Source organism: Dipodomys merriami, unplaced genomic scaffold (assembly GCF_024711535.1).
Source record: "Dipodomys merriami isolate MVZ:Mamm:240054 unplaced genomic scaffold, mDipMer1.0.p SCAF_31, whole genome shotgun sequence".
NCBI classification, from domain to species: Eukaryota; Metazoa; Chordata; class Mammalia; order Rodentia; family Heteromyidae; genus Dipodomys; species Dipodomys merriami.
Window position 1 is genome coordinate 963577 of NW_027204604.1, and position 12067 is coordinate 975643.

The following is a 12067-nucleotide window of genomic DNA, read 5'->3' on the forward strand; positions in this document are numbered from 1 at the left end:
CTTTTTGCTGCTTAATTGGAGATAAAGAATCCCACAGACTTTTCTGCCCACGCTGACTTCAAACCATGATCCGCAGATCTCAGCCCTCTGAATAGCTGGGATTACAAACATGAGCCTATCATCACCTGGTAACATTTTTCTTCAGTTAAGGTCCAAAGTGGGAAATCCATGTAGATCAATGGAGAATTGATTGTATATGACGAATAACTGAGAAATCCCAGTGGGATGAGAGAAGAAGGAGAAGACGAAGCAAAGAAGAAAGGGCCTGTTTCACATGTACTGAGGCTTATGTTGCCTCTAATCACATATGTAATTTTATCTACCATACCGTAGAGGATGCTTACAATAGTCATGGATCACAACACCGGAGCTTTTATTCCCATGGCAAATAGTATTTGAAAATGGAGCTTTGTGCGATTAAGGTTTGTTGGGATTTTTTCCCCCTTTTCACATATGGCAATGTTTATCTTCAAAGTTCTCCTCTTTGGCTCATGGGATCTTTTGTAAAGCAGCTGGTCTTGTGTGGCCTAATTGTGAGATGATTTGTTGTGTGATTCAGTAGCGTTGTTTATTTGTACAGTGGTTCAATGGAATTTATAAACTGCATAATATTGTTCTAGACTGTTTTCTTTTGCCTAAGAAGCCACATTTTCTCCAGCATTCATGACTGCGATGATAATTAGGTGGATCACTCAAGATATTTTCATCCCAACTTCTGTTAATTAATGACATTAAACTAGAAACTCTTGAAAATAAATGGAGAGCATGGTAAGCAGGAGATGGAAAGAGAAGTGAAGAACCAAGTTGAAATCTATCTTCTTTGTTTTGCATTCATTAACCAATGCTCAAATACCACACGCTGTAAGTTATTTCTAATTAGTCCATGCTGTTCTTGCAGAAAGATCTTTCTCTCTCCCTCTCCCACTTTCTCCCCTCCTCTCTCTCTGTGTGACAATACTGTCTCTCTGTCTCTCTATCTCTGTGTCTCTGTGACTCTTTGTCTCTGTCTATCTCTCTCTGTGTCTGTCTGTCTGTCTGTCTGTCTGTCTGTCTGTCTGTCTGTCTGTCTGTCTGTCTGTCTCTCTCTCTCTCTCTCTCTCTCTCTCTCTCTCTCTCTCTCTCTCTCTCTCTCTCTCTCTCTGGGCATATCTGCATCTCTCTGTGCCACTACTGGTACTAGAACTCAGGGCTTTGGTAGCTTCCATTGCTTAGATTTTTCACCCAAAGCACTCTACCACTTGCGCCACATCTCTACTTCTGGCTTTTTGATGGTTCATAAAAGTCTAACAGACTGTCCTGTGAAAGCTGACTTTAATACTCAGATCTCAGCCATCTTAGTAGCCATGATTACAGGTATAAGTCCCTGGCACTAGGCCAGAAATGATCTTGTGCTCTTTTTGGTCAGTCCTGGAGAAGCCATCAGTAAATGGTCTCAATAACTTGTCACAGTCTTCCTATGATACAGTCCTACCAGTGCTTCCATACTTCTAAATTTTCTGACCTTTCCACTCAATTGCTTCTATGAAAAAGAAGTACTGTGTGTTTTGTTTCTGTGTTTTGTTTTGCTTGACTTTCTCCAGTAAGGATATTTCTAAATAAAATGGGAATAGGATTTTTAAAGACTTTTGGAGTTGAAAAAAGAGATAATTCTGGGATCTGAAACCTCATAATGTTAAGATATGCTGAAGCTGGAAAGAATAGTTAGGAGAGAAAGGAATATGTACGTTCGTCCTTTGGTCAAGTGGTTCCCAGCATGCTACTGCTTTAGTGAATGAATCACTGAAACCAAAGTCTGGCCAGATGACTTTTCAGTCCAGTAAATGGTCCTTATCAATAATACCAGATATGGTCAGAAGTCTAGGGCAACACTCACAAGAATTACGTTCTCAGGAATTTTAACATGCAAACTAAAAGTTCAGTTTAATGATTTATTATAGGAGAAAAGAAATCTATGTCCCATATCTTGAGTGCTTGCTTCTCTTATCTAGGATATCCCTTGCCATATACAGACAGAAATGTTCCCATCTACCCAGCTAGTAGACTGAATGATGTTTGGTTGGCATGAAATTAAAACAAAAGGAAGGGCTGGTAAGGTGGCTCAGTGGTAGAGCGCTAGCCTTGCATGCCTGAGGCCCTGGGTTCGATTCCTCAGCACCACATAAGCAGAAAAAAAAAAGCCAGAAGTGGCGCTGTAATTCAAGTGGTAGAGTGCTAGCCTTGAGCTGAAGAGCTGAGGGACAGAGCCCAGGCCCAGAGTTCAGGCCCCATGACAGGACCCCCCCCCAAAAAAAGGAAGTAAATACCTGCAAGATTTTTATCATTTGAGTAAAGATAGGATCAATGTAATTCTCAGACTCTAGCCGGAAACAGCACACTACAGATAGCTCAATCCCAGATTCATCTAGTTTGATCCTTTAAGGGTAAATCTGGAACATCAATCTGTTATTCTTTTTTTTTCCTATGCAACAAACATTTATTTTAAAAGATTAAGGTTATTGTTAACCAACAATATTCTGTCTACTCCCATTACATGCTTATTTGATTCTGTTAATCTTTATGTCTCTTAGAGCATGTTTTCTTAGCCTAACTATATCTAAATTTCCTGGAAAGTTTTGTCAACATCACCCACCTTCAAAATTTACTGAATTACTTATCATTCATCTGGAATGGGTTGAATATATGTTAAGGTCAGAACACTGGGTTGGGTACAAAGGAAGAGTAGATAAACCCTCCTGTTGAAAAGCTTTGGATACAATTCAAGAGATGATGAGCTGTACAAACACAAATTTTAAAAAGGCAATACCATACAGAACATGGCTAACTGGCAAATGCACAGGAGAGTTCAAAGGTCAGATTTTCTGTATTGAATCAAGAAATTTTAATGGATCCAGGGCTGGTGGCTCATGCCTGTACTGTACTGTGATTTAAAGTCAGCCCAGGCAGGAAAGTCCAGGTGATTATTATCTCCAATTAAGTACCAAAAAGCTAGAAGTGGAGCTCAAGTGATAGCACAAGAGCTTTGAGCAAAAAGAGGCTCAGAAAAAAAAAAAAAAAAAGAGGCTCAGGGACAGCGATCATGATGAGTTCAAGCCCAAGGACTGGCACAATAAAAGAAAGACAGTGAAAGAAAAAGAGAGAGAAAAAGAAAGAAAAAGAGAGAAAGATAGGGAAGGAAGGAAAGAAGGAAAAGAAACTTTAACAGAAGAAGGGAGATTTAGGAGAAAGCCTTCATAAATACCATCAGGTTATGGTAGGATTTCTCGTGTAGGAACTATTGACATTGCGAGTCACATAATGTCTTGTGCCTTCAACACTCATTCATTGTAGGATGTGTTTCGTAGTACCCCTGGCCCCTACCCAACATGCCACAGGCACCTCCCCAACAAGTTTTGACAACTAAAAATCTCATCAGATATTATCATATATCCTCTAGGGAGTGAACGCGCCCAATGGGAACCTCTGGGTTATTGCTGCCAATCATCTACATGAATTGTTCAACTGATCCTTATAGATGAGTCATTAAATCCTGTTCTCTGACCTCCCTCCTGAGTATCCCAGTTTTGAGCTAGTAGCATAGCACATGAGTAGACAATGTCAAAGATTGGGTAGGAAAGAATCTAAGAGAACCAGGGGGCCCATACACCAAAGCACATGAATGTGGGTTAGAAATTGAGTTTTCATATTTAGGCTGATGTCTCCAAATTGCTTTAAATGTTTCTATTTGTATTCAAAATTGAGGATTAAAAAAATAGGTTCCTCTTTGAAAATATTACAAATAAAAGGAAAGGGTTAGTCACGATCTACTAATTATCTCACAAGATATCCAAATTTGTCCTATAGGACCCAATAAATTAATATGGGCATGCACCCAGAACAAAAGGTCCTTCGAGTCGGAGTTCACCCCTTCCTGTATTGCCTCAAAATTTGAAACCTAACCTGAGTGCCTGAAAGATGTTATTACATAGCACATTTCAAAATAACAATCACCATAAACAGTGCTTTCACAATCCCTTATATAATCCCTTTCCAGAATGTTCTTTTCCCAGTAGGGTTGCACATGAGCAAAGTCCTAATCATCACCAGGAACCACCATTTTCCCAAAATGCCTACTGGACAAGTCAGCTTGGGAGAAGAAACGGTTATGTACAGAAAGTTGGTAATTTTTCTTAGGATTCTGGAGTAGGTGCCAAGGAAAGAGCCAATGGTAGAATCCCTAACACTCTAGTACCCCATCTAACAGTCCAGGGGGAAAAGTCCCCTTCTGAACACTCATTGTCTCTCAGATACATCTTGTAATAATCCTAAGAGGAAAGGAGAAGGCCCAGTGAGTCATGCAGAAATACATTCTTTAGCAACAAAACAAAAACTGGAAAAAAGAACCTAATTGACCTTTCCAAGTTATACACTGGATTTTTTTTTATTTAATTTGCTTTTAGCTTATCAAACAAACAGGTGCTGTGAGGAAACATGATTAGGTGTTAGTCAGGGCTTCCTTCAGCCTGGAGAGTGTGAGTATCCTGGGGCACTACGGGGCATAGAGGAAGGCAGTCAATTCAGAGAGCAAATAGGATCTATTTGAAGCCTTCACCAGTCTTAATGAGTTTGCTTCCATCCTTTTTATTTTGCTCTTTGCCTAGGTTACTGCACAATGAGGGCAGTGGTGCAGAAACAACGCTGATTCAGAAAGCCAGGGTGCCAGGCAATTCTTTGAGAAACAAAAAATAAAGTAGGATTCTAGCTGTGTTGAGAGAGCAGGCTGGATAGGGCCAATGCCTGGTACTCATGCAGAGGGAAAAGAATCAGAATCTCTTGAGTCAAATAAATAAATAAATAAATAATGCAGAGTACAAAGCAACTTTTTTAAAAAGTGCTTACTTTCCTCTGATTTCCAGTTTCCAGTTAGCCTACAGTCAGAAAGGCTACAATATCTTCTTTTTTCCTCTCTCAAGATAAAACCATTTATGTATAAGGGTTCTTTTAAGCTACTAACAAATGTTAAGAATGATTCTTCAGTTCTTCCTTGCCTAGATTTTTTTATTCATCTATTCCTTTTCTTCTTCTCAATCTATCATTACTTTGAGAGATAGAGAAACACACACACTCATACACACAGACACAGACACACACAGACAGATGCACACACACATACACACAGAGAGACAGAAAAACAGAGACAGATACAGAAACAGAAACAGAGAAAGATCACTTGCATTATAGCATACTCCAAGACCTATTCTTAGATTGATATATAAAGAATTTATTCACCACTCCCTCCAGGATTAAGGAGCATTAACTTTTGGAATACAGTCTTATATGTATTTAAGAGTATTTTTAAGAATGGGAAAACCCGGGATACAGATAAACAACACTGTTCCAAATGAGTTATTTTAAGACCTGAGATTCTGAAGTATATAAAGTAGCAGACACCAAAATGGTTCTCATTCTGATGGATGTGTGCTTTCTGTCTCCTTCATACACCAATCTATACCCTTAGTCTAGTGAGTTTGTGAACACACACACATACACACACCTGATCTATTCATAAAATCCTACTCTCATAATCTGTTTTTATAGCATAATTCAAACCATAATTAACAGTGAAAGTAACTCAGTTTTTCTCAGAGGAAAGGCTATATTTCCATCATGTTTGCATGATAATGCATATATATATATATATATATATGTACCTTGAAATGCTGGCTGTTTCTCCCAGCCCATCTTGAACTTTTGATGGTGTAATGGGGAAATTATGTGGCTGTGAACCTTCTACCATTACGATCAACAACCAATCTCTGCAAAAAATGGACAGAGAGGCCATTGAAAAGAATGGAAAAAAATTCCCTTACATCATATTGCATAAAAAAATCTGCAATGGAAAAGCAACTAGTAACATTTGAAAGTTGAATTCATCTATGTGGATCAGGCGCCACTTGGACATGCAAGAATTGAATACTTATTCCCAAGCAGTGAATCAAGCTAAATATGAAGTAGAGTTTCATGGATCTCTTGCTTTTCACTAATCTAGGACATGCTACCCCTAAAGATTCTAATAGGGTCTGAGATAACAGGTTCTATCAGCTCCATTTCTCTACAACCAATGGTAGCAGACAACTCTGGCACTCAAGGGAATTATTTTTGAGCTGGTTTTATCAAAATTATCTGAGCATGTTACATGCGTGTTACATTAATGCTTTCTTAAAATCTTAGTGAATTATTAAAAATAGCTGGGGTTTCTTTCAAACCAATCCAGAGGAAGGAAGAAGAAAGTGAGTAGAAATGTAGATTAAATAGTTGTAACCCAGAAATGGCTACAGAGGAGTTCTGTGCTATTTTTGCATATGAAATTTTCCATAATAATAAACTTCAAAAAAATTTATGTAGTCATTTGCTTATTCCCAGAATTAACTCGTTTCATCTGCTCCTTCATAAAACACACATTTTCCCACTGCTAAAGGGTACATTGAGCAGCTAACAACCCAGTCTTGGGGCATCAAAGAACAACATAAACAATAAGACACACAGCACCCCAAATCTGGTTTTACCATTTACTGACTAATAGATTTTATGCCAAATTACTTAATGTTCATGAACTGGATCATTTCATCCATAAATGGTGAGAATCATGACCACTTTATCATACCATTGTGAGTATTACAGAAGTTAAAATGTCTAACAGGGTCTTGACAGAATAAATGACTAATAAACAATTTATTTTTCATACGAACTATTGACAGAAAACAAAAGTTAAAGTTACCTCAACGACAACTCATTTAAGCATGTATTTAGCCTACACATATTAAGCACCATTTGTAGGCTTTGAACTGTGCTGGCCACATAGCTGACTAATGCATGACCCTTGCTTTAGAAGATTCCGAACCCTAGTGGTAGACAAAACTTCATGTTTTTAAAAACATTTGGGGAAAAGCTAAAATCAGGGTATGTATGCACAACTCTTGGAGGCCTGGGAAGGATACTGCCAGCTCAGCTCAGAAGGGGTCAGTGATTGGTTAATCAGGCACTAAATCAGAACATCCTACTGACCACTAAGCCCTGTTCCACAGCCTCCTTAGGGACTCCATCCAAACTTCCAGCCAATCCCTTGCCTCCCCTAGCCATATCCAAGGTAACCAATGGACAGCCACGGAAACGGAGCATACACAGTGGAAGGAAACCAGAGCAAATAACCTCTGGCATTTCCACTCATTTCAAGACTGTACATCTGAATTGTTAATAAACAGAGACCAGAACTGTGGAGCAGAAGCATAGCAGATTGGAGGGTCAGGCTTAAGTGGGGGAGTGGGGGAAGAGCGGGCTCTAAGGAGAACCCTGGAGAGGCTGTTTATAGTTAGTGAGAGGGCTTGCCATTGCAGACCTCCATTAGGTATCAGAAGGCTGGCTCTTGCAGTTTCTGCCTTCAGTCAGGGGACAAAGAAGACTTAGAAACTGGAGGGCAGGGGAGGGAGGGATGGAGGGAGAGAGAGAGAGAGGGAAAGAGAGAGGGAGAGAGAAATAGCTGGCAGGGAGGCAGGGCTGCTCAAAGAAAGGCAGTGCTCCAAATAACTGGCCCCTCCTATTTTCTATTGGCACTATAAATACCATTCTAAAATGTTACGGTAACTTAAGGAGTCTCTTTTAGGAAGCATTTGGTGGTGAGTCATCCCACAAGTATGTGTACTGCTGGACACCCTGCTGTGACTCTCCAAAGCTCCTCCACTGGGTTTCTGCAGGTCTAGTGGGAGATAGTAGTGTTGTGGTGGCAAAGGAAGGACGCACAAGGTCACCCTTGCCGCCTTGACCTCACAACTCGCACTCCCCCATTGGTGTCTTGGTCAGGGGACTAATTGGAGAAGAGGAGGAGAGCCAGAAATCTGCAGGTCACAGATCCAGTTTTAAGGGGGGGGGAAGAGATCAGGAACTAAATATGATGAATAAACCATTTGCAGAATAACAAGACCCTCTGGAGATGAGCAGCAACAGACCAAAGGGTGCTCCGTGCAAAGGGATTTGAAACCACTGAAACTTATCCCCAAGTATCCTAGATATGCATTTTCATATGAAATCATTGCTGCAACCATGGCCAAGCTGCCACATTGGCCCCCTGCCTACATAACCTTGACACACGTCCCTTTCAGAGCTCATCCCCACCAACTAATGGCCTTCAATGTCAGCAATAACAATCAAGGGAACACCTTCTGGGTACATCATCCTAACATTTTCTTACACGATCTTACCTTACATGGAAGAGGCTTCCCCCTCTCCCCCACTGTAGTATAAGCAGGGCTTACTCATTATGTAAAGAAATATAAAGCCAAAAACAATAATAACACAGAAAGATAAGCATTAGGTTTATCATGTATGGAGGCAAGGTCTAGTAACCTTTTGGTATACTTCTGTGCTGAATTGCATAGTGAGTAAGGTATGAACTCTGGAGACCATTGCCTGTTTTTATCATCTTAGTTTCTCCTTTAAGACCTTAGTGACTACTCAGCCTCTTATCCTCCCCATCCTTCTGAAACCTAGAACCTATCTCATAGGTTGTTGTAAAGACTGTGCATTAATAAATATACAGTACTTGACAATAGGACCTGATGTTCAAAAAGCAAGTATTTGCTCTTCTCAATATTCAGTTATTCATATGCATATTTATTCACACATATTTTCTTTTGGTCTGAGACCCAGACTTGAACTCAGTAGCTAATGCTTGCTTTTTGCTCATTGTCCAGGACTCCAACCCCTATTCATGCACTTTTGTATCCTATTTGTCACTTAAAATTTAACTAGGCGTAAATTTTTTGTACTATACCGGCAATTTTGCATAAGTATAATTTGTGATATTTCCACTTTTGTGTGTAAACTAATAAATAACATTACAGAAAACACAATGAAGGGCTGGGAAGGTGGCTCAATGGTAGAGCGCTTTCCTTGCATGCATGAGGCCCTGGATTCGATTCCTCAGCACCACATAAACAAAAAGAAAAAAGCCAGAAGTGGTGCTGTGGCTCAAGTGGTAGAGTGCTAGCCTTGAGCTGAAGAGCTGAGGGACAGCGCCTAGGCCCAGAGTTCAGGCCCTACGACCGGACCAAAAAAAAGAAAAAAGAAAACACAATGAAGTACAAAAAGAAAATAATTGTATCATCAACTCTTACTAATATCAGATACAACTGTTAAAGGTTTCATGTTTGTTTATTTATTTATTTATTTATGTCAGTTGTCGGGCTTGAACTCAAGGCCTTGGTCCCTGAGCTTTTGTGCTCAAAGCTAGTGTTCTACCACTTTGAGCTGCAGCACCACTTCACGTTTCCTGGTGGTTAATTGGAGGTCAAGAGTCTCGTGGACTTTCCTACCCAGGCTGGCTTCGAACTGTGATCCTCAGATCTTAACCTTCTGAGTAGCTAAGATTATAGGCATGAGTTACTGGTGCCAGACCATGTCTTTTTATTTTATGTGTAGAAATTTCAACAAAATTTGAGTAATTGACTGTGTACATCTAACATCTATTAAATATGTCTTTGTAAAATGTGAAGTTTGAGACATATAATTTATATAGTATAATTTTCACCTACTATAAACAACAGCTGGGTAATTTTTATATTTTGGCACACTTATCCCAATGTGCAGCCATCAACCAAATCTTAGCTTTATGATACCTTAGTCTTTAATAAGTTATTTGAAGCACTATACAATATTACCTTATATGGTTATACTGTGCAATATCATTACACTTGTAATTTATTTAATTCATTCCATATTGTTAAAGCTAAAACTATTTTTTATTTTTCTGCAATTATAAAGAAAACTGTAATGAATATCATGTGCTTAAAGCAATTCTGATTATTTCCTTAAGATAATTTCTTAGAACAGCATTACTAGATGTGTGCACATATTTATAACAATCTTGGTAAATATAGTCCAAATTGGCTCTAAAAAATAAGTATGCGAATGGGGTCACTCCCACTTAAAAATGTTTTTTACACATTATTAGTAATGTTGAGTGTTATTGAGAAATGAGAAATTTTAATTATTTTTAATTTTTTTGGAGACAAAAGCCTTATTATCTTGCCCACACTGGTCTTAAACTCATAGCTGGAACTGAAGATAAATGCCACCATGACTGGGTCTGTCATAATCTTTTCTTTGCAATGCCAAGGATCAAACCCAATAGCTCACTGAGCTACATCCCAGCCTTGTTTCTGTTTCTTAGTACAGGAAGCAGAGGCTTGAGTTCTATGCTAGCCAATATGATAGCCATCAGCCAACTACATGACTGGCTATCCGTGCTATGTGACAAGTCTGAACTAAAATATGCTTTCCATGTAAATTTTACACTAGGTCCTGAAGATAGAAGTTTTCCAAAAACAAGTGCAACATTTCTCAATCATAAGATGTCGTATCAGTTTTTAAGAGACAGTATTTTTGATGTTCTATGTTAAAAATCCATTAGTTTGAGCGAGGTACCTGTGCCTGTGCTGTTTATGTATAATGTCTTCTGGTTTTGAGTCAAAGACTTTACTGACTATATCCCTTGAACAGAAAATAAGCTAAATTAATAGTACTTTTTATAAATGTTGCTATTTTTTAGGACTCATTATCACCCTTTCCAGGAACTATTCTAGATATGTTATAAATGTAACCTATAAGTTGCAAACACATGTTTTCTTTTTCTTATTTTACAGCTGGAGGAAGACAAACCCAGTGTTGGCTTTCTACAAACAAAAGTGTAGCACATGGCATGGCCTGAATATGCCATGCTAATGCTTATGATTGAGTCTCTTACTTGATTGTGATCCCAAGGATCACAATAGGAAGCAAGCTTCCTAGTGCCCTAGCACAAAATGATACTTTATTCAGCAACTGCCTATAAAAAGAATCGTTTACTTATTATATCTTCTTTTACATATGAGATCATAAAGAATATAACATAGGGTATCTTTTAAATCATCTAAGTCACCCATGCTCCCGTAGCAACTGTTTTTAATCAGTTCTTTATGCTACTTAAATTCATAATCATTTGCTTTTAACATTGAATAATATGGAAAGCACAAATTTAAATCACCCCATATATTACAGGTTGTCCTTGTGTTATCAATGTCTATTGCTTTGTCATATTCTGTCTTGTAATGTAATGTGCTACTGCTGTATATAATAATTGGGCCTTATCCTAGGTTTTTGATAGAATGCACAATAGAGAGAATATGATTTAAAAACAGTGCCAACACAATGCATTGATTATACTATCAAAAACAATGTATTTTTCCTACAAAGTTTAAAGAATGGAATAGGAAAGAATATATTGTACTGTTACAATAAGCCAAAAAGGTTTCATAAGCTCTTTACCAAAATGAATGACAATAATGAATAGTTCTTGGTGTTACATCATTTTCTGGGGTTTTGTGTAGGGAATAGGAAAGACAAATATTGTACTGTTATTAAATGTATTTTATAATAAGCTAAAAAGGTTCCATAAGCTCTTTACCAACATGGACGACAGTAACAAATAGTTCTTTTTGTTACATCATTTTCTGGGGCTTTGTGTATATTTGTGCATCATTCTGTGTTGTTTTTGTGTGCACATCATTTTGTATGAATCTCCCAGTGCCTGTATGATGTAATACTTTCTGTTAGAGTTGCTGCATTTTGAATATTTTAAAATATTAACAAGGCATCTTTAAAAGAGTTCAGACTTGACATTATTTATGTCACTCAGTTAATACATTCCTACAGTTAAAGCTACATAGATACTGAGAGGATCAATATATGTCAGTAGTCAGAATTGGGTCCTTAAGACTAGGGAAATTTTCAAACTTGTGTAACAAAGTTACTGTTTAACTGTTAATGTTGTCAGTAATATCAGTAGCATTGTGTATAAAAGACTTGAACAAGAGTTAATGGGGGGACTGGGAAGGTGGCTCAGTGGTAGAGCGCTTGCCTTGCATGCATGAGACCCTGGGTTTGATTCCTCAGCACCACATAAGCAAAAAGAAAAAAAAAGCCGGAAATGGCCCACAACTGGACCAAAAAAAAAAAAGAGTTAATGGGATTTGTAGTTAGGATGTACTGTGACAACATC